The 18,372-nt window shown below is 39.5% G+C and overlaps 1 long non-coding RNA gene across 1 annotated transcript in view; it reads right to left on the bottom strand.

The window, feature by feature from the left end:
* Nucleotides 1-15,641, bottom strand: part of LOC119699889 — a 30,665-nt gene extending 15,024 nt beyond the window's left edge. The window contains exon 1 of the long non-coding RNA XR_005256580.1: nucleotides 15,506-15,641. This is a non-coding gene — a long non-coding RNA (uncharacterized LOC119699889). The remainder of the gene's footprint in view (nucleotides 1-15,505) is intronic.
* Nucleotides 15,642-18,372: the final 2,731 nt, after the last annotated feature.

The following is an 18,372-nucleotide window of genomic DNA, read 5'->3' as shown; positions in this document are numbered from 1 at the left end:
GCTTCCAAGCCATATTTGTGGCTCCCAGGGAACATGTCCCTCTCCCTAGCCCATCTGCAGGAAGGTAATGAGACAAAGCATAACAGAGCTGCTGCTGCTGCAGCAATCTAGGAAGACCAACTGGAGTCAGAAGATTTCTCTGAGCTCCTCTAGGAGACCAAAGAAGTGCCTGGAGAGACACTCCAGAGGCACTGCTGAGTAAGGGAGGTGTAAGTGTTGCTCTCCATGCATGATATGGCAGTTCTCCATGCATGCTTTCCCTATCCATTTATCAGTGCATAATCATCTGTAGTCAGGTCCAAGTGTCATGGTTTGAACCCAGAGAGCAGCTGAGCCCCACACAGCCTCTCACACCCCCACGGCAGGGTGGAGGAGGGAACTGAAAGACTAAAACTGAGAAAACTCACGGGTTGAGAGAAAGATGCTTTAATAGGGAAAGCAAAAGACACACATGGAAGCAAAGCAAAACAAGGAATTCATTCACCACTTCCCACTGGCAGGCAGGTGTGTAGCTCTCTTCAGGAGAATAGGGCTCTATCATGCATGATGGTTACTTGGAAAGGCAAGTGCTATCACTCTGAATGTTCCCTCTCTTCCCTCTCCTTCCCCCAGCTTTATATGCTGTATGGAATGCAATATCCCTCTGGTCAGTTGGGGTCAGCTGTCCTGGTGTCCCCTCCCAGCTTCTTGTGCCCCTCCAGCCTCCTTTCTGGTGGGGTGTTATGAGGAACAGCAATGGCCTTGGCTCTGTGTAAACTGTGCTCAGCAGTAACCAAAACATCTCTCTATTACCAGCACTGTTTCCAGCACAAATCCAAAACACAGTCCCATACTTGCTACTATGAAGAAAATTAACTCTATCCCAGCCAAAACCAGCTCAGCCTGCCTTTCGCCATAGTCATTCAACCAGACCAGAGAATATGGCTACAAATGTTTATCAGCAGCTGCAAACTGATGAGCCATTTTAGACACAGCTGTCCTGAGCAGTACAGGTTTGCATGCTCACTCAAGAATTTAAACCTTTTTGTCACCCATTTATTCACAGAACAGTTACTGGGGTAGTGTAGAAGGGAGCAGTCTTGAATTCTGGTTTCTGCTCCCCACAATCATGGTGTGTAATCGTCAGTGAAATGCGCCTCAGCCGTGGCGTGGGGGCTGGGAGTGGGATACCTCCCTGGTGCCCAGGGCCAGCCTTGGGCTCCCTGCTCCCAGAGTTTCTTACTTATTGCCCCGTATCCTGCTGGGGTAAGGCAGGTACCCAAGGGGTGTGTGGGGCTGCCCATGGCCTCAGCCCGATGCCCCTGTGCGGCAGGAGGCCTGAGCTCTCTCTGGCAGCAGCGCGAGCTGTCATTGCGCTGTGCGTTGTGGGGCCCGGCTGCTGCACATCCCAGCCAAGGCCTCCCAAGGGCAGGGGTCTGCAGGCTCCCAGCACTGTGGGCAGTGAGGCCCAAACATCCTGACTTTCTGTGTCCCTGGCAGCAAGACACCTTGTGGACATCAAGACAGCTCTGAGCACAGGGAGAAGGCAAACTGCTGTCACCCCCAGCTGATTTAGGTCCAATGCAAAGGTACTTGCTCGGTGCCTGAAGCCTTAAGAAAGCTTTTATTGCATTTCTCCCCGTAAACACTCTGTGTCAGTCCACCCTCTCCTTCTTCCTTAACTCTCCCTTGTTTTCAATTCCTTCCCAGTGACCGGGGACCCAGCGCCTAGTGTGGTCAGAGCCATGGCAGGAAGGAGAGCGACCTTCACGTTCCCAAGAAACGCCCCTCTCTGTACAGCACAACTGCACTGGCTGGTCATGCTGTTAGATCATATTGCAAATTCATGTCTAATTTGACCCTGAGGTCTCGTCCAGCATTGCTGCTTTCTAGGATTCTCCCTCCCTTTGGATGTCTGTGTTTCAAATTACGTTTCCCCGGGTGTACTGTGTTACATTTTCCCATGAATGCCGTTGTTATTTTCCAGCTCTATATTTTAAATCACACTGCTACGTTTTAATCACTACTACATTTATTACCTCTGTTTTCATTGATGCACTCAGCTCCTTCTGAGTGAGGACTGTGAAAATAGAATTGTAGTACTATCTATGGCTTCTTTATTTGCTATTGCAATTGTCCAGCACCTTTTTTCGCCCTCTGTGCTTTATTGAAAGCATTGAAGACACCCAGGAAATATCCTCTACATGACACAAGCTGTCAGATTGTACCTTTCCCAGCTTCCATTAGTATCTCTTTAGCATCTCTTGCCTTTAGAGTCAGTTTTTAACCAATCCATCAGGCCCAATTAAAAATAATAAAATACTCTTGACTAAAGAGACCTCAGAAACACCATCTGCCAATACTTCAATGAACTTTACACCATGAAAAGTTACTTATTTTCTTAGACTGAATCTATGCCGATTTTAGGATATTTTGCAAAGGAGATCTCTTGTGTGATGAGTCATCTGGTTTCTACACATTCCCAACTCAGAGGTGATGTCCCCTGAGGCCTGGATGGAGCTTGATGCAGCCATCAGTTGCAGAGACAGCAACCAGCTGAATCTTACCAGGACTGGACACCAGTTTTAGTGAAGTTAAATTCTAGATTGCTGTTGACTTAGTTGGCAATTGCTTTTTCTGCAACTTATTTGACATTAGGCTTTCTCTCAGTTTTCATTACAATTTTGATTGAATGTAATATTTATATTTCAATAAGACTGCACTGTCTAAGTTAAGAAAACTGTATTTTCCTTACCCTGAGAGACAATCCGGAAATATTTGTAAGCCTTTGGGGTTTTTTTCTGACTAATCTGAAGGGGATCTCGGGCTTCATCTCCCTTGTTCTTCTAAAGGATCAAAATGCTGTGCTACTGAAAGTCATGGGCATGGTAGAGTTACTCCTAATAAAGAAATTCAGAGCAGATGTAACATTGTATTCCTAAAACAGAACTATTAAGGCAGATTTACAGGACAAAACAACAGGGTGGGGAAACATAAAGTATATGTAATACATTATAACAAGTTCTAGAAAAATCTGTGCATCTTATACAAGTAGTACTGATGGGAGGGATAAGAACTGAACTACGTTTTCTGCTGCATGACCTGTGTGTCCACAGCTCACATCAGCCATTCTAGAACCCCCAATATTTAGAAGGTTTTGAATTTGCTGTTTGTGAACAGTTCCCAGATCAAACACATGCACTAAGGGCAAGCTTCCTCCAAGGTTTCCAGGGCTCTTGAGAGAACTAAAATTGCAAAGAAAATAGATTCACATAATGCATTGATTTCACCGTCTCAAGGTGCTTTCAAATTTTATCCCAATTCTGTTCACAGAATTAGTTCACATGCTCCTTGCTATGCCTTCAGTCAAATGTTTCCATTGAAAATTCAGTATGACAGAAAGTAAATAAAAAGGAATTATTTTGCAAATATAAGTGCAAACAAAACCATTGATTTCTCAACACCATATTTTGTGAACAATACCTTCATCATAAAAATATTTTAAAAACCATCCTCTCATCACATGAGTCCCAAGAAGCTACCAGTTACCTCTTGCCCATGGTACCTCTCAGTCCAGTCCTGTTTTAAAGACAACCCCGTTGCTGGTGGTGGGATGCTGCTGCACTCTTGCTGCTCTATTCTAGTTTTTCCAACAACCAGCAGAGAGAGAGAGGATTTCAGTGTTCAGGCTTTCCTCAGTGTTGAACACAACTGGGAAGACCAGCAGTACAGTTGTAGCATTGGTGGCAGTATTTATCAGTGTATAATCATCTGTAGTCAGGTCCAAGTCTCATAATGCATGAAGGCATCAGAGGGCACTGGTTTTGCTTTTCCCAAGAGTCAAATGTTTTGTTCCTAAAGCAAACATTAAAAAAAAAAAAGAAAGAAAGAAAAAAGAGAGCACATCCCATGATACCATTCCCACAGGCCAGATTTTATTCTCATTTGCTCTAAAACCAGGAACATCAATAAAGTGGCACCAGTCCGACTGTGCTTAGAATCAAATTTCTAACCTTGTACTTTCAGATAGCTCACAGCATTGAAATAATGCAGTGGTAACATCAGGTTAAATCCTGTCTCACTCAATTTTGCCAGAGTATTTTCCATCACCTTCAGTGGGGCCAGGATTCCACACAGAATATTTTGCTTTCTTTAAGGGAAGAATTTGCATTCACTCATCTTGAAGAAAGTACACCGACTTGCTGGAAGTACTGCCTGTGCTGAGCACAGAAACACCAACAGGAAACAATTGGCTGCATTAATCCTCACTGTTGGTTTTTGAAGTAAAAGTGCAGAGAGTTTTTTCCGCTGACTTTACTTCTCATCTTTGCAACAACCTAGACATGCTTTAAACATAATCCGTGTGCAGAACAGGGTTAAAATATAAAATATCACAAACCCAAATCCCTACACTGAGAGACCAGGGACTCGGGGAGAGAAACTGCTAAACGCTTCTTGTCAGTCTAGAAGCTATTCCACAGCTAAACCTGCTCATTTCAGAGATTTATTTTGCTAGAAAGGATTTTAATCTTCACATTTCAGTTCCTCAGAGGAGGCAAAAATCTTCCAAGAGCAGAGTCTGCAGCAGCGGTGAATCAACTATTGTAATACGCTGCCTCTTAAAATACTTCAGGGTAGTCAGGCATTAGGAAGGCTCCTATTTTGTGTGAACTGATCAAATACAGATGTTGCCAAAGAGTTGACCTTATTGACCGTGACTTAACTAGAGATTGAATGACAGACAGACGGTCAGTAGTAGGGTGAAACCATGTTTTGGCGGTAGGGTGTAAATGTATATACAGTTTACAGGATGTGAATGACACCAAGCAAACATCTGTTCTATTGATAAATACTTGTTTTACTTCCAAAAATTTTTATCCCAGGGAAACGGTATGTGTGTATATATATGTGTGTATATATATGTGTGTATAACACATTCTGCCCAATATTGTTAGGCGTCTCATGTGCATGTTGTGGTCCTGGAAAATCCTTGAAATAGAAAAATATTAAAATGGAACTAACTTTTCTTTCTTCCTGCAATATCAGATTTCATATAAAACTCATCAGCTGAGCTGAGTATTAGTCTTGATCAATGGCAGGAAACCAGGGGATCAAATGTTAATAAATCAGAAACAGATACCTCCACTTGAGCAGAGATATATCACCAACCTGAAAAATAGGGCAAATTATTTGACAAATTTTATATGCCTATACCTAGAGGAAAAAAAAAAAAAAAGCTTTTCATAAGATTCCTTGAAAACTGAAACAAAGGAAAAATGTGGAGAAAATGTAACCTAACAAGGTAATGAACATAGAACATCGTGAAGTCTGAGTCCTAAAAACACCTTTGTTTTCTTTCGGATTGACATAATAAAAAAAAGATTAAATGAAAAGGCTTTTGTTAATACAAAACCAACATATTTCGATTTGCAAATTAGCTCCGTCCTACTGCTATGTGCTGCTTGAGTGAGGGTGGTGAAGTAACAGAGTAGGCCTGGTTTAGTGTGTTGTTACCTTTGCTCAAGAGCTAAATAGTAACACAATTACAGCAAAAAAAGTACACCATGTCTGAAGAGCTCAGAGACACACAGTGCTTCCAGTATCTTGGAAACTTGTAAAGGCATAAGGACCAGCTTTAACTTTAATATTTTTAAGGTGTGATGCTTAACTCTGTTAGCTCAAAGTTCCTTATATTAATTTCAGACAAGCACCCTTGGAGTGTGGTCTTCTCTTCAAATTGAAACTATTTGCTCCTGTGCATAGCCTACTAAATTTAATTAGAAAATCCTGGTAGGCCAGCAGGACAAAATTTCCCTTCCTTCCTATTTTCCCCTTCCACAATATATCACCTAGAGTAATTAGGACCAGCGAGGGATCATCTTCACTGGATTAACCTTAACTAAATTGTATGCATTCAACATGTGCTCTTTTGATTAACTTGAGCCTGGACTGCTGCCTGTGGTACACCCACCTTGTAATTCTACACACTTAATTAGTTTCAGATGAACGGCAAAAAGGATAAGCTGAATTCTCCAATTAATAAACTGATATTAGTTAATGTATTTTAGCTTAACTTTTAATTTTGTTCCTGTGTAGGGATAGGAAAAACAGAAAACAGGAGAGGGGTGGAAGGGAACAAGCTTTGCCAACAAGCTTGTAATGACTTTTCAGGGCCTGATCCTGCTGCAGTCTAAGCAGATAACTTTCCCCCTGACAAGGAGAGGAATTTTGGCAAAAGGATCAGTCCCTACATTTAAAGTATAAAATGGAATAGGCAGGAACAGGATTTTTTTTTTTCTCTTTCAAAATGATAAATAAGCATTACTTAAAACCTCCTCACCTTAACTCAGTTTTCCATATGGTTTCACTCATGCGTGGGTTTTCCTCCTTATTAAAAAAAAATACTATAATGTCACTGGCTATGGGCCCAATCCTCCAGGCCTTAGTCCCACAGGCTAAGGCTATTTTTCTCTTCTCTACTGTCATGGGGAGCTGCCTAACAGTCCCATCCTAGATGCATTTGCCCAGATAAGTAACTTTGCTTTTGAATCTAGCCCTTGTGAATTCAATAGCATTTATCAGAGGAATTAAATTACTCATGCAGAAAAATATTTGCAGGAATAGATCCTAAAAATGTTACTGGAAACATAAAGGAAAATCCAAAGAAAGATGCGAGGGAAAGACTTCTTCCTAGTTCTTTTTAAACTGGCTTTTGAACTGAATTAATTCAGTTGCTAATTATTAAGCAGAAGTCTTAATCTTCACAGGGAAAATTGCAGTGAATACTCAGTTTCTTGTTTTTAATGTGTAACTGCTGAAATTTCTCTCCAACATTAGTATGTGTGGTTTCAGTAAAATTGATAGGATTAAAGTGAAATCTGCATGAAAGTATTCTGCTGAAATGAAGTTTGGCTGTTCAGTGTGCTACAGGATTGAATTTTGAGCGAGAGCAAAACCAAGTTCACAGAAAACAAGAAATATACAGTCAGATGTGGTTTTTAATTAATTCTGTCTCTGTAAAATCATTCACTTTTCCTCTCCAGAAATCAATATTCTAACAAATACTGACAGAAAAAAACAACAAATATTAGCTACATAATTCTATTGAAGATATTTCTACGTTTGATATCGACAAGCTGTTTGTGCATGATTTATATTGACTGCCAGTACTTGGTTTTTCTACTAATAAGAATAATGACAAATAGCTGTAAGCAATAAGATGGCCTAGCAAGACTTTCGTTTCCTAATTACTATTTGATTACTTCAACAAGTCATCAAGTAGTATTTTAACATTTGTCTACTATTAAGAGATAGTAAATTATTTGCTGATTATTTGGTTGACAATATTTCAAAAATCACTGGAAATTTATTAGGTAGGAGCATTATATAAAATTTTTCAGACATCTAAATAGTTAATCAGCCTTTTTCTCTCTGCAAAAGGTACTTTAACACCTTAATCACTTCAGTAATGTCCCAATTCTTGTGGATACCTTTGACAGCTTTACCTCCAACCTGTAATTATTTAAAAAGAAATCAAACAAAACATTTTGAATAGCAAAACCCCCTGTGAGAAGGGAGGAAGATAGAGAGTCTTAAAGTAAAGCTGTCAGTATTTTAGGTAATTTTAAAGCCATGGAACATATTAAATTCCTGCTAAATTTCATTTGATAAAATTAATTTAAAGAAAAAAAAAAGAAAAATAAAAGGCTTGCATTTTAAAGTGTCTGTTTACAAACACTTGTAAAGATTCAAAGAACGCTTGTGATACAGAAAAAAGCAACTGAGAGGGCAGAAAAGAAAGGGTTGCTTAATACTTACTTACCTTGTAGCCAGTCAGTGTGTGAGATCTTCTGGCCGAATACATTGTTTTTATTAGTGTCAGGTACTTGATTTAAAGTGAGACCTCGTCACCTTCCAGAGAGATATTTTTCCTGGACTATATGCACGTATCTATTTATCTATTGAGTGTGAGCGTGTATATACACACACCTAGCAGTAGGCCTGGTTAGTGTCGGCTTGACTGAGAAAGGATGTTAGTAATTACCATTTCTCTAAACACTACTTTAGCATAGTTTAGTGTATCAGCTGGCTTCTGCTGCCAGAGTACCCGTGCTGCCTACTGGAAGTGGCTGTAAAGCCAAAAGCCACAGAAAGAGCTGTTTCCATCTCCAAGGAACTCAGCGGATTTCCTGTCGATTCTTGAGAATAGGAATGTGCTTAGCTGTGTTTCAGGGTGTCCGTGGACAGTGGGGACCATCTTTGGGCAGTGTTGCATGACAAAGCCCAGGACTGGTGTAGGGCACAGGCTGGTTGCTGGACTGGTGTGTGCCAGATGGGAGAGACTGGAATCTTACCCATACCACTTAGGCCCACTGAGCCAGAGCAGTTGGTCACAGAGGAGAAATTAAGCTTTGGCTGATGCTGAAAACAGCAGTAACAGTAGTTCTGTAGGACCTGGAACTTTCCCCACACCTGCGCAGGGAGGCTTTTGCGATGGACATTCACTGGCTCCTGTTCCTTCCTTGTGAATGTGTTTTCCAAGGGTCACCCCGAAACAACGAACGCAAGCTGAGAGCTGTTAATCTGGCAACTGATGCTGTAAACTCTTACACAGCTATTTTTCCCTTTTGCAGGCAACATTTCTACTGTTTTACAAACACATCAAGTGAAGTTCTCTTGAATTGACACTAAGACAAAAAACAGCCTGTGTGCATTAGCAGTAGAATGAGTCCATATTAAGAAGAGCTTCTGGTATTACATTTTATGAGCCCAGTAAATCAAGAGCATTAAGGAAAAATAGGACATTGCTGTTTCATGCAGTGTCTGCAATACAGAAATTTTCTCATGAAACGCAAACTGAGAAAAAAAGGAGTAAATTTTCCCCTCATATTTATTATTTTATAGTTAGATCACTTTTGAATCTCTCTTAGCTCTGAAGAGTTGTTTTTTCTGTTTGAAAAAACAGGTCTGGGGTTTTTGTTTTGTTTTGGGTTGCGGGGTTTTTTTTTCTAATATTTGTGTGGTCTCTATAGTACCTTTCCCATGAAAAGGTAAAGCTTGCCTGGTGAGGTGTTACACAACACTCTCCTTTCCCATGTTCTCTGTGTGTGTTGATTTTCTAAAACAGCTCTTGAAAATCTTCTTTATGTGCTTGAGAGGCTTCCATGGTTTATCACCAGCTGGAATGTTATTAATGTTTAATTTTTACCTTGAAGTATTTGTACATCAAATCATTAATCTCTATTGTTCAGTTTTGACTACAGTATTATTAAACAGTCTATTAAGTAAAAAAGAGACCTAGGGAATGTATAAAAAGGCACAGTATTATTCTGATGACAGCTTCCTGGTGGTCCATCATATATAAAACCAGCTATTAGGAATATGTTTCAAACTGGCACTGTAACACATATTTCATAGTTGTTAAATTTAATTGTATAAATAGTTACTGACTGTATTTGGACAGTTTTAAAAATGTGAACGTGTAATATATCACCCCATGAAAAACATTCATGGAACATCCTCAACAACCACAGCTAGGAGACAACCTTCATTTTTGTCAGTAGTATCTAAAGCAATTAGCTCTGATATTGAGCAAAATTAGAACTTGATCCTTCAAGCATTTCTACACATGAGTAGTCCCACAGGGACCAATCAATATCCTCTGTAGTCATGGAAATATTCACATGCATGTGATCAGTCACAAGCATACATTTTTCAGGGGTAGGGTGTTTTCTTCTAACAGTGAGCCATTTTTGGGTTCAGTCCTTATTTCTCTAAATTTTGGTAGAACAACCCATGTTAGCCAGTGTAGACTTTTGGGCAAATGCAAGATAAATTCTGAAAAAAGTAAAATATTTATCCTTTTAGTGCAGTGACTGCTCTTAATATTAAACCCTCTACTTCCCATGAATAACCACCCAGCAGGGTGATACAGAACACAGGATAACTCAGGCATAAAGTGATTTTTCTGTAGCTTACATGATTCTTTCAATATTGACATGCACTCTGCATACTTTCAGTTGTTTTTTTAAAAGTGAAGGTGCAGAGTATTCTTGCATTGACAAGAGCCAGTGAGATGCAGTGACTTTTGCAGCAGACATTTCTAAGCTGTAATACAGTTGGTACTATTTATTGAATGACTTCCACCAAAGGTAGAAGAAAGATAAGGCTGCCGCTTTCAATTATGCAATGAAGAATGTAAAAAAGCAAAGTTGTAGATCTCATATGGAAATAATTATATTTGATAAACTGTGTCAAACAACAATAGTGTTTGTGCTAATCACATTTTAGAAGGCTGCTTGTAGTTGATTTTGCTACAAAATGGAAAACAATTAACTAGAAATTCCACTAACCTATCCCAAACCATTCTGCTTAATCAACTCAGTTCTAAATCATTGTTGGCTTAGACAGTAATCCAGTATGCTAGTTCCACCAGATTCTCTGCCATCACTATTCAAGAAATCAATATTGAAGCTAAATAAGACTCCTACTAAAGACTCTGCAGTAATGACAACCTGACACCCACCCTGCTATCAAACACTGCATCTTGCTTTAAATTCATCTGTTGCATTCAACATGATAAAGATCAAAGCTCCGGCTTTTGGGCCAAGGACTTTTAAGACACTCCCTCTTCATAGATGTTTCAACTCTCTGTGGCAAGCAGGAGCTGAGAACTACCAGCTCTGGATGCTATTGGGAACAGAGCACTCTGAAAATATGTTTTGGTCACATCACCACATCAGCTGAGTCGTCTCCCCTCTCTCCTTCCCCAAGGAGGCTGCTCTCCCTGCCCTCCTCCAGTGGGGATCCCCAACCCTGCCTACTTAACCAAAAGGGATCCCCTTCCTGCCCACCTGCGCTTCCTGGCCCCACTCAGGTCAGCCTGTGCCATCACCAGCTCCAGAGCAGTAGGCACTGCCACCTCCCCTGCCCTTGCAGGGACAGACAGCACGTGTACAAGTACCATAAATAGTCAGTGTGGCGTGGGCTCCACAAATGTCACCAATAATCTCTAAATCAGGCAGCACAGAGAACAGCCTGACTACAAAGCCAGCAAGGAACAAACGTGTTTAAATATCAGTAGGAAATCTGCTGTATAATTGCTCATGGAAATTGACAGCTAGTGAATTAATCAACATGAATACTAAGCAAGAAGTAAGAATCAGATGATCTCCATAAATTAAAAGAGGATGTTTCTCTCTCTCATTGCTTCTCCTTGAATGACTGTTTGAGACAGCATGAAACTTTGTCTGTTATCCTAATTAGATCCTCTAATCTTATAAAAGATACTACTTCTGAGAGAAAGCCATGTGTATAAAATAAAACCATGCATTTTTGTCCAGTACAGATAATCACCAAAATGGTTATACCTTTGTAAATTAATTAAAAACATTCATGGAAGATTAAAGCTAGACAATATTAATAGCTCAAGATACCCGAATAACACATATTTTCAGTTTGCTATTTTAGATTAAAAAAAAAAAAGAAAAAGTCTCAACACCATGACTTTAACTCACGTTCTTATTTTCCAGAAATTTTGGTTTTGTTTTTTTCCATTACCATTTCCTATAAACAGATATAAGTAACACACTTCAGGAATGTCTTCATTTTTATCCTGGCATTCACATCTGTCCCTGTTTAATGCTCTGCTGGTGGTCTGGCTCCATGGTATGCCCACTGCAACGTTCATCTTAAACAATATTTACATTGATTAGGGACCCCAGTGCACTAGAGGCACTTACTAGAAAATGAACACAATACCCTGGGATAACAGCGAACATCTAACTGTTTTATTTTTGGGCTTTTTTTTGAATGTATTGTTTAAGTGTATAAACACTGTCAAAATGGAAAGGTGGTGGCAAAGGACACTGTGTGTGAATGTATAATATAAAAATCTGTGCGGAAAATGTGTGGTTGATAAACATGTAAGGAATGGACACAATGATGCATTTATTTTCAAGTTATAATAGTATGTGTTGCAAATCGGAACATTTTCTTCTATGTCTATGCCCAGTAAAACTCTTTCCTGACACTAAAATATTATAAGCTTAGTAACATAAAACTGGAGTAGGAAAGCATATTTGTAAAAAAAAAACCCAACAATCCTACAGCAGGATTCAATATTTTGCCTTACATCACATAACATGCTAGTGGCAAAACCAAATTTGAAAACTACATTTTGTTCTGAATGTGAAGAGTACCATAGGGATATAAAGGTCTTTTCAGATTGAGGGCCTGAGCTGTTAAATTTGGAAATATTCCAGCTGAGTGGTACTGTGGAACACCATGACAAAGCTCTTGTGAAAGCAGGCTGAAAAAAATCAGAGGGTAGCTTGGGAAAATTGCTTAAAGCAGGTTTAGTGTGGGACCCAGACCTCCAATTGGGATGATATTCATTAGGTCACTGACGAATAAGGACCACAGCCCTAGTGAGGAGCAACTGCATAGACTAAGAGGATGCTTAAAAAATTGCTATTTTTGGTCTCCCAAAAATCTAGAATTTTCATATCTGCCATCAGAAAAATTTAAATGTTACTGTGCAGGAGCACTGTTAGGGTGTTCAGATGCACTTGGAGCCTAAGCAGAGTAACAATCTGCAAGGAGTAAGGGAGATGTCAAACAAGGGGGTGTTGTGAAGATCAGAAGTGGTCAGTGGGTTTTCTCTCCTCTACCTTCAGCCTCTTGTGTCTCCAGTTGCATCCTGCAAGGAGAAAGTAAGTTGGAGGAGAGAATGACAAGGATCATATATATGTCTTTTTCACGTTCCAGGTTGCTGAGGGGCTTCATGTGCATACTGAACAGGCCAGTCCTGAGAGCAGCCACTTCTCTGGGACCTCCCAGGCAAGAACAGTGTGTGATCTGAGAGCAAAGGCTGAAGCCATGCACTCCGAGTCCCTCACTCCAATCTGAGCTCAAGGAGAGCATGTGCTCTCAGTGTCCCATGCCACAGAAATTCAGAGAGCTCCAGTAACTTTAAAGGGGACATAGAATAAGGAGCTGATCCATCATTGTAGTCGGGGTATCATATATGAGAGATGCTGGTGGTATCTAAAAGCATTAGCAAAGTCTGTGTTCTTCTTCAGGCTCAGAATAGCAGTTTCTGTCTTTCTATGAAAAGTTGCTGGAGCAGTTGATGTTCCACAGAATTTCATTCCCTTCAAGAGAGACAGTCTCTTTCCAGCTTTCTCCTTGGTTCAGAAATGTTTTGAGGTGACCAGAAAATTCTTAGCTGAGAACCACGATAGTAGGAAACACACAGTCCTTTTTTAAGACAGCTTATAAATTTGCTTTTCTGCATGCAAACTATTTGTGTATGTTCAAATCTGTTCATACCTTTTCAAATCTGCACAAAAGCTGATCAATATATAACTAGCTTAGCAAAGCCCTTGTGCTGATTTATTAGCTGAAGAGTAACATGCATTCTGCTGCTCTTTACTAAAATGTTGTTGATGATGATGGAGAGGGAGATAATCTATTTTCAGCAAAAGATGGAAAAGTGCCTCCCTGAAAAATATCCTTTTGAATGAAATTATGCTCTTGTATTTTTTCATCTCCAACCCTTGAACATAGCACATGAATGATCCCAAAACCTTGGGGATGGGAAAGAGCAGTCATTAAATGCTGGGAACCGAAAGAAAGTTTACAGGTACAAAATGCCACTTTACTGCAGCATATGAGTAAAAAACCATCTATCTGAAAAACTGATTGATTCTGACATATGTGAAGTAGGTATAAGCAAATCAAAAGTGATCCCTCTAAATCTTGTTTTGCAACATGTGTAAAATAATGCAAGCTATATATTTAAGATGCAACCCACATTAAATATGGTTGTGTTCAATCTGTCTGTGAAATGAGATCTACTGCTACTTTTTTATGTCACAGAAATTCCCTAGGACTGTTTTATGAACTCCTTCTAGTTTATTTTTCAATATTAAAAGATGGAAAAAGGCCTCTTTCTGTTTCGCTGTTCTTTACCAGTGAGTCATGGGTCCCTTGCTGCTCTGAGAGGAAAGTTGTTTTAGTAACTCTGGAAATAAACTTACTGCTGAGTCAGCATCACAACAGAAAATGACAAGTTTCAAATTAAAAAACACATTAGAAATAAGAAGTAATGGTGTATCTCTCAGCCTCCCCCTTTGGAATTGGCTGGCACGTCAGCCAATTTAGCTGATTTAGCAAGTTCCATATGTATTGGACATGAGAAAGGTACATAGGCAGAACAAAAAATCAGGTTCATTTGATGGAAAAGAGGATGAAAGAAACCGAGGCAAAATGTAGGGTAAAGATGGAACCAGCCCTAAATGTTTTACTGACCATGGCACTCCACCCTGAAGTGCTTCAATTCATCCCTAAAGTAGATCAATATGAAGAGATTTTTGCTTTCGGCTTTCTCTGCTAGGGGTTTTCAAAACAAGCAATTTCAATAGCATTTCTAAGTCAGTGTATACTTACTGATAAACCACTGGGATTTTGCTACTCTGTTTATCTAGGATTCTAGATTTTACGGAGCAAATAATTGGAAACAAAACATTTCCCAGCAATCAGTCTACTCTTTCTGATTTGCTAAACATCTCCATATGTAGTTATTGCTTGTATTTGGAAGATTGGTAGCAGTTTTAGAGGAGAAATATGCTACAACTGCAAATTCAAGTAGTCATTTGGCAATCATATGGGGAAGCCTTTGCAGTTTGTTTTGGTAAAGGGAACTCAGGAATTTAATGCTACTTATACCTTAATATTGAACAACATTTTAAATGGCATAATTTTAGTCTGTTAGAGTTATACAATCAATTTTTCATACAGTACCCAACACCTTGCTGTGGAGGAGAAAACTGCTGCGTCCTTCCCCTCTGCACCTTTGCACCTGATTCTGCCCTGTCAATTGTCCACAGATCATCTCCGCAGCCACCAGAGATGACAGCACCAGCCTTTTGTGTTCTCTAAAATCTGAAAGAGCTTTTGCTAGTGACTTGTTTGTGCAAGATTCAAAGGCTAGTGAAACAAATATGAATCCTAAGACCGATTTCAATTAATCTGAATTTGAGTAATTACAACAAATAAAAAGCAGTCTCTGATAGGCAGAATTTCTTAAAATATTGCAGTTCTCTGCTTATAATTGGTGTTACAGCACAGCGAAATGCTCCATATTTGCATGAAGTCCCTCGTGACTGTACAGAAGCTCTTGACTGGAATCTTTCACTGTCTTTATTTGTTTCTTTTCTGTCTTTAAACCCCCCACTGAAGAGCAGACCTGAGGCTTACTGAAGTCTTCTAAAAATACATAAATATTTTCCATTAGTAATAACATGGTAATAAATATTGAAATGACTTTACATTTAAAGTGTCACTGTGACTTAAGCTACAAAATTTTTGCAGAGGACGAGAAAATACTAGTACTAAATTATGTGCTTGCTAAATAATTTTACACAAAGAGTATTTAAAATTATAGCTTTAAAAACTCAACATTAATATTCCCTGGGACTTTTTACTAGCAAGTGTCACTATGAAAGATAATGAAAAAACTTACTGTAAAACCTCTGAATCCTTTTTGTTTTCTTTCCTTCTCTCGCTGTAGCATGAATATGTGCTGAAAAGTCAGAATTGTGCAGAAGAAAAATATTCCAAGACACTGTAAAAGTGCCTTTCCCTTTCTCTCAGCCCGAGGGAACACTGACTATTTCAATAATCGGTGCGAACTCTTTGGTTATGATTTCTGTTTCCTTTCTCTGTTTCTCCCTCCCTCTCAATTTTTTTCCACCATCGTATGAGTGTTTTCTCAATAAAGGAAGTAGAAGAGCTGCGTGACAGCATTTATTGAAAGAAAATACAAAATGTGTATTAAAATGAGAGAGAGTTTAAAAAGAAAATATGAGGCGGTAATTGCAGTCTTAAGAGAGGGGCGGAAAGATGGTAAATACTACAGGAGAGCAAATTATAAATACTGAGCTTTTGCTCAGCATGAAAAGCAGCACCTACAGAGAACAAATTCCATGCGTTTTACCCTCATCCCAGCTTCACTGGGGATCAGTGCTCTGACTGGAATAACTGTGAATTATCGTCACTATAATGGAATCCTGCAATTTACCAAAAGGAGCAGGAAAAATGGACTTTCGCTAGAACTTTCATACTTTTCACTCAACCTTCACTAGTCAGACATATGGACTATGTTAGCACTTTGGGTTACTGGCCCAAAGTCAACACTGAAAATTAATTTCCCAGAAATACAGAAATTGCCATTTTTCACACCTTAGGTAAGGAAGGCCAAAACAAGTAAAGCTAAAAGTATTCAAATGCTAGTTTTGAATCAGTTGATTTCCTCTGAAATAGCAGCTATACCAGGATGACAGAAATTTTTGTACACAAAGGCATGTGACCCATTGCAAACCTGGTTATAATTATGGATTTCAAAACAGTATCTAATAAGCCGAGACCCAGACAGCAGTGCACAGCAGTGGAACACGTCCAGTATTCATTAAAGATGTCCAATCTAGAAGTCCAGGGTTTAAAGACAGTTTTCAGACACAATTTTCCCACTTGTCTCAGGAATAAGGTAGAATAGCAAAAACAGAGGTAATAAAACGTGGTCAACCTCAATGACTTGGCATGCATTCTTGGCAATAGCAAAATAGAGAGACCACAGCTTAGCTCCGAGAGTGAACTTGCAACACCCTGAATTTTGCATCCTTTTTTTTCCTGTGGCTGTTTTTGTTGGACCAGAAAAATAATCCAGTTGCCCATATTTTCAAAGATGACACACCAAAACCTCATCTACCATAAAAATACACTTGAATGCACCACTGTCTCTGGGAAATAGCACATTTCTCTCTGGGAATTATTTTGATTCACCAATTATCACAGAAAATGGAAAGATGTATTGATATCCAGCAAAGAAGGAAGAAGTATTATGGTATGGAAGGATAAAATCATGATCCTTTACTTGGCTTTTCTGTTATGGGTTTTGGGCCCATATGAGAACACCTCTGGCTAGGTTGCCTGCGGTGTCTGAACCTGTAAACCCCGGACTCAAAAAAAGGCTCTTGGAGGTAAAAGGTGAAGCCCATTAGCGAATAGACAGAGCAGACTTGTAAAATTCCATATCTGCTATTGCCACAAAGGGAGAACATGTCCCAGTGCCAGAGTGGGAAATATCCAGATTAACTATCCAGCCCATGGTTGCCAAAATGAGAATCGAAAGTGCAGTGTGTGAGTACATCCATACATAATCATGCAGATGAGCTTTTACCTTTGGGTTTCATATTTGTAATAACTTGCCCAAATGTCAGTTTAATTTGCAGTAATAAAACCATGTGTATTTGCTATTATATAGTCTTTAAAAAAAAAAGGCATCTTGGACGCATGACAATGGTAAACATTACCTCCAAATGGTGCTTATTCGTAGGAAAAAACCCTCTTGTTTTAACAGACAGGCATTTTCTGATGAAAGGGTCTTTTGCAGATGTACCTCACACTGAAAAATATCCTATTCGGTGCCTGTGAAAAAATCAAGGATGGCTGTTTAGGAGACTGATGTCCCTCTATTACAAATCCATACTGCAAAACCCACTAAGGAGATTGTGACTTTAAAAGAACGAGTTTCGTTTTTTGGCTTCAGCACAGTGCGAGAGGGATGCAGAGGGTGAAATCTCTGGATCATATACCAAAATAAACATTTCAAATCTAATATACACACACAGAGAATTGTTAAAGTGTAACATTCCATAACCTAATATAAATTTTGGTACAACTTAATCTGTTAGAAAGAAAAAAAATAATCACAAAGCTTATAATATGTAATGCCTTAAATTGATTAGAAATATTTCTCTGGACCGAGTAATTTCTGGCTTCTGAAGGTGCACAGGTAATCTGTATCATTCTGAACCATGCCCAGAACCAGGACTGTAGGTCAATATATACCAGTCCTATGACATGATGGTCTTGCTCTTATGCTTGAAGACCAGAGGCCTTTTCCAGTCAAGCACAGGACAGGATTGAGAGCAGAGGCCATGATGATATGTAGGTGCTGAGAGAATCTCTCAGCACCTCGAGAGGTCAGATTGCAATGCCCTGCAACCAGCACAGCAGGGTGCAACACAGCAAAAATTAGATTTGCCACCCAAAGAAAAAAAAAAAAAAGAAAAAATGTGACTCACTTTCACTGAAGTTTAGACATGTCAAGGAACTAAAGCCATTTGGGTCCTCATTAGGCTACCATGGCAATATTTTGAAATTTTCCCTCAAAAGCAGATCAGAATTTAGCCAGGTTTCTGGAGCAAAGCATGAAATCAGTTAAAGTAAATAACTTCCCATTTCCCTCTGTTTCACAACAGCTTCCTTCTTCTTGTGCTGGAGTCCTGGGGACCCAGGGACAACTGGGACCGCCTGCCTCCCGCTGCG

Source organism: Motacilla alba, chromosome 3 (assembly GCF_015832195.1).
Source record: "Motacilla alba alba isolate MOTALB_02 chromosome 3, Motacilla_alba_V1.0_pri, whole genome shotgun sequence".
Lineage (NCBI taxonomy): Eukaryota > Metazoa > Chordata > Aves > Passeriformes > Motacillidae > Motacilla > Motacilla alba.
The sequence above is the reverse complement of the archived record's forward strand: the minus strand, read 5'-3'. Positions and strand labels throughout refer to the sequence as shown.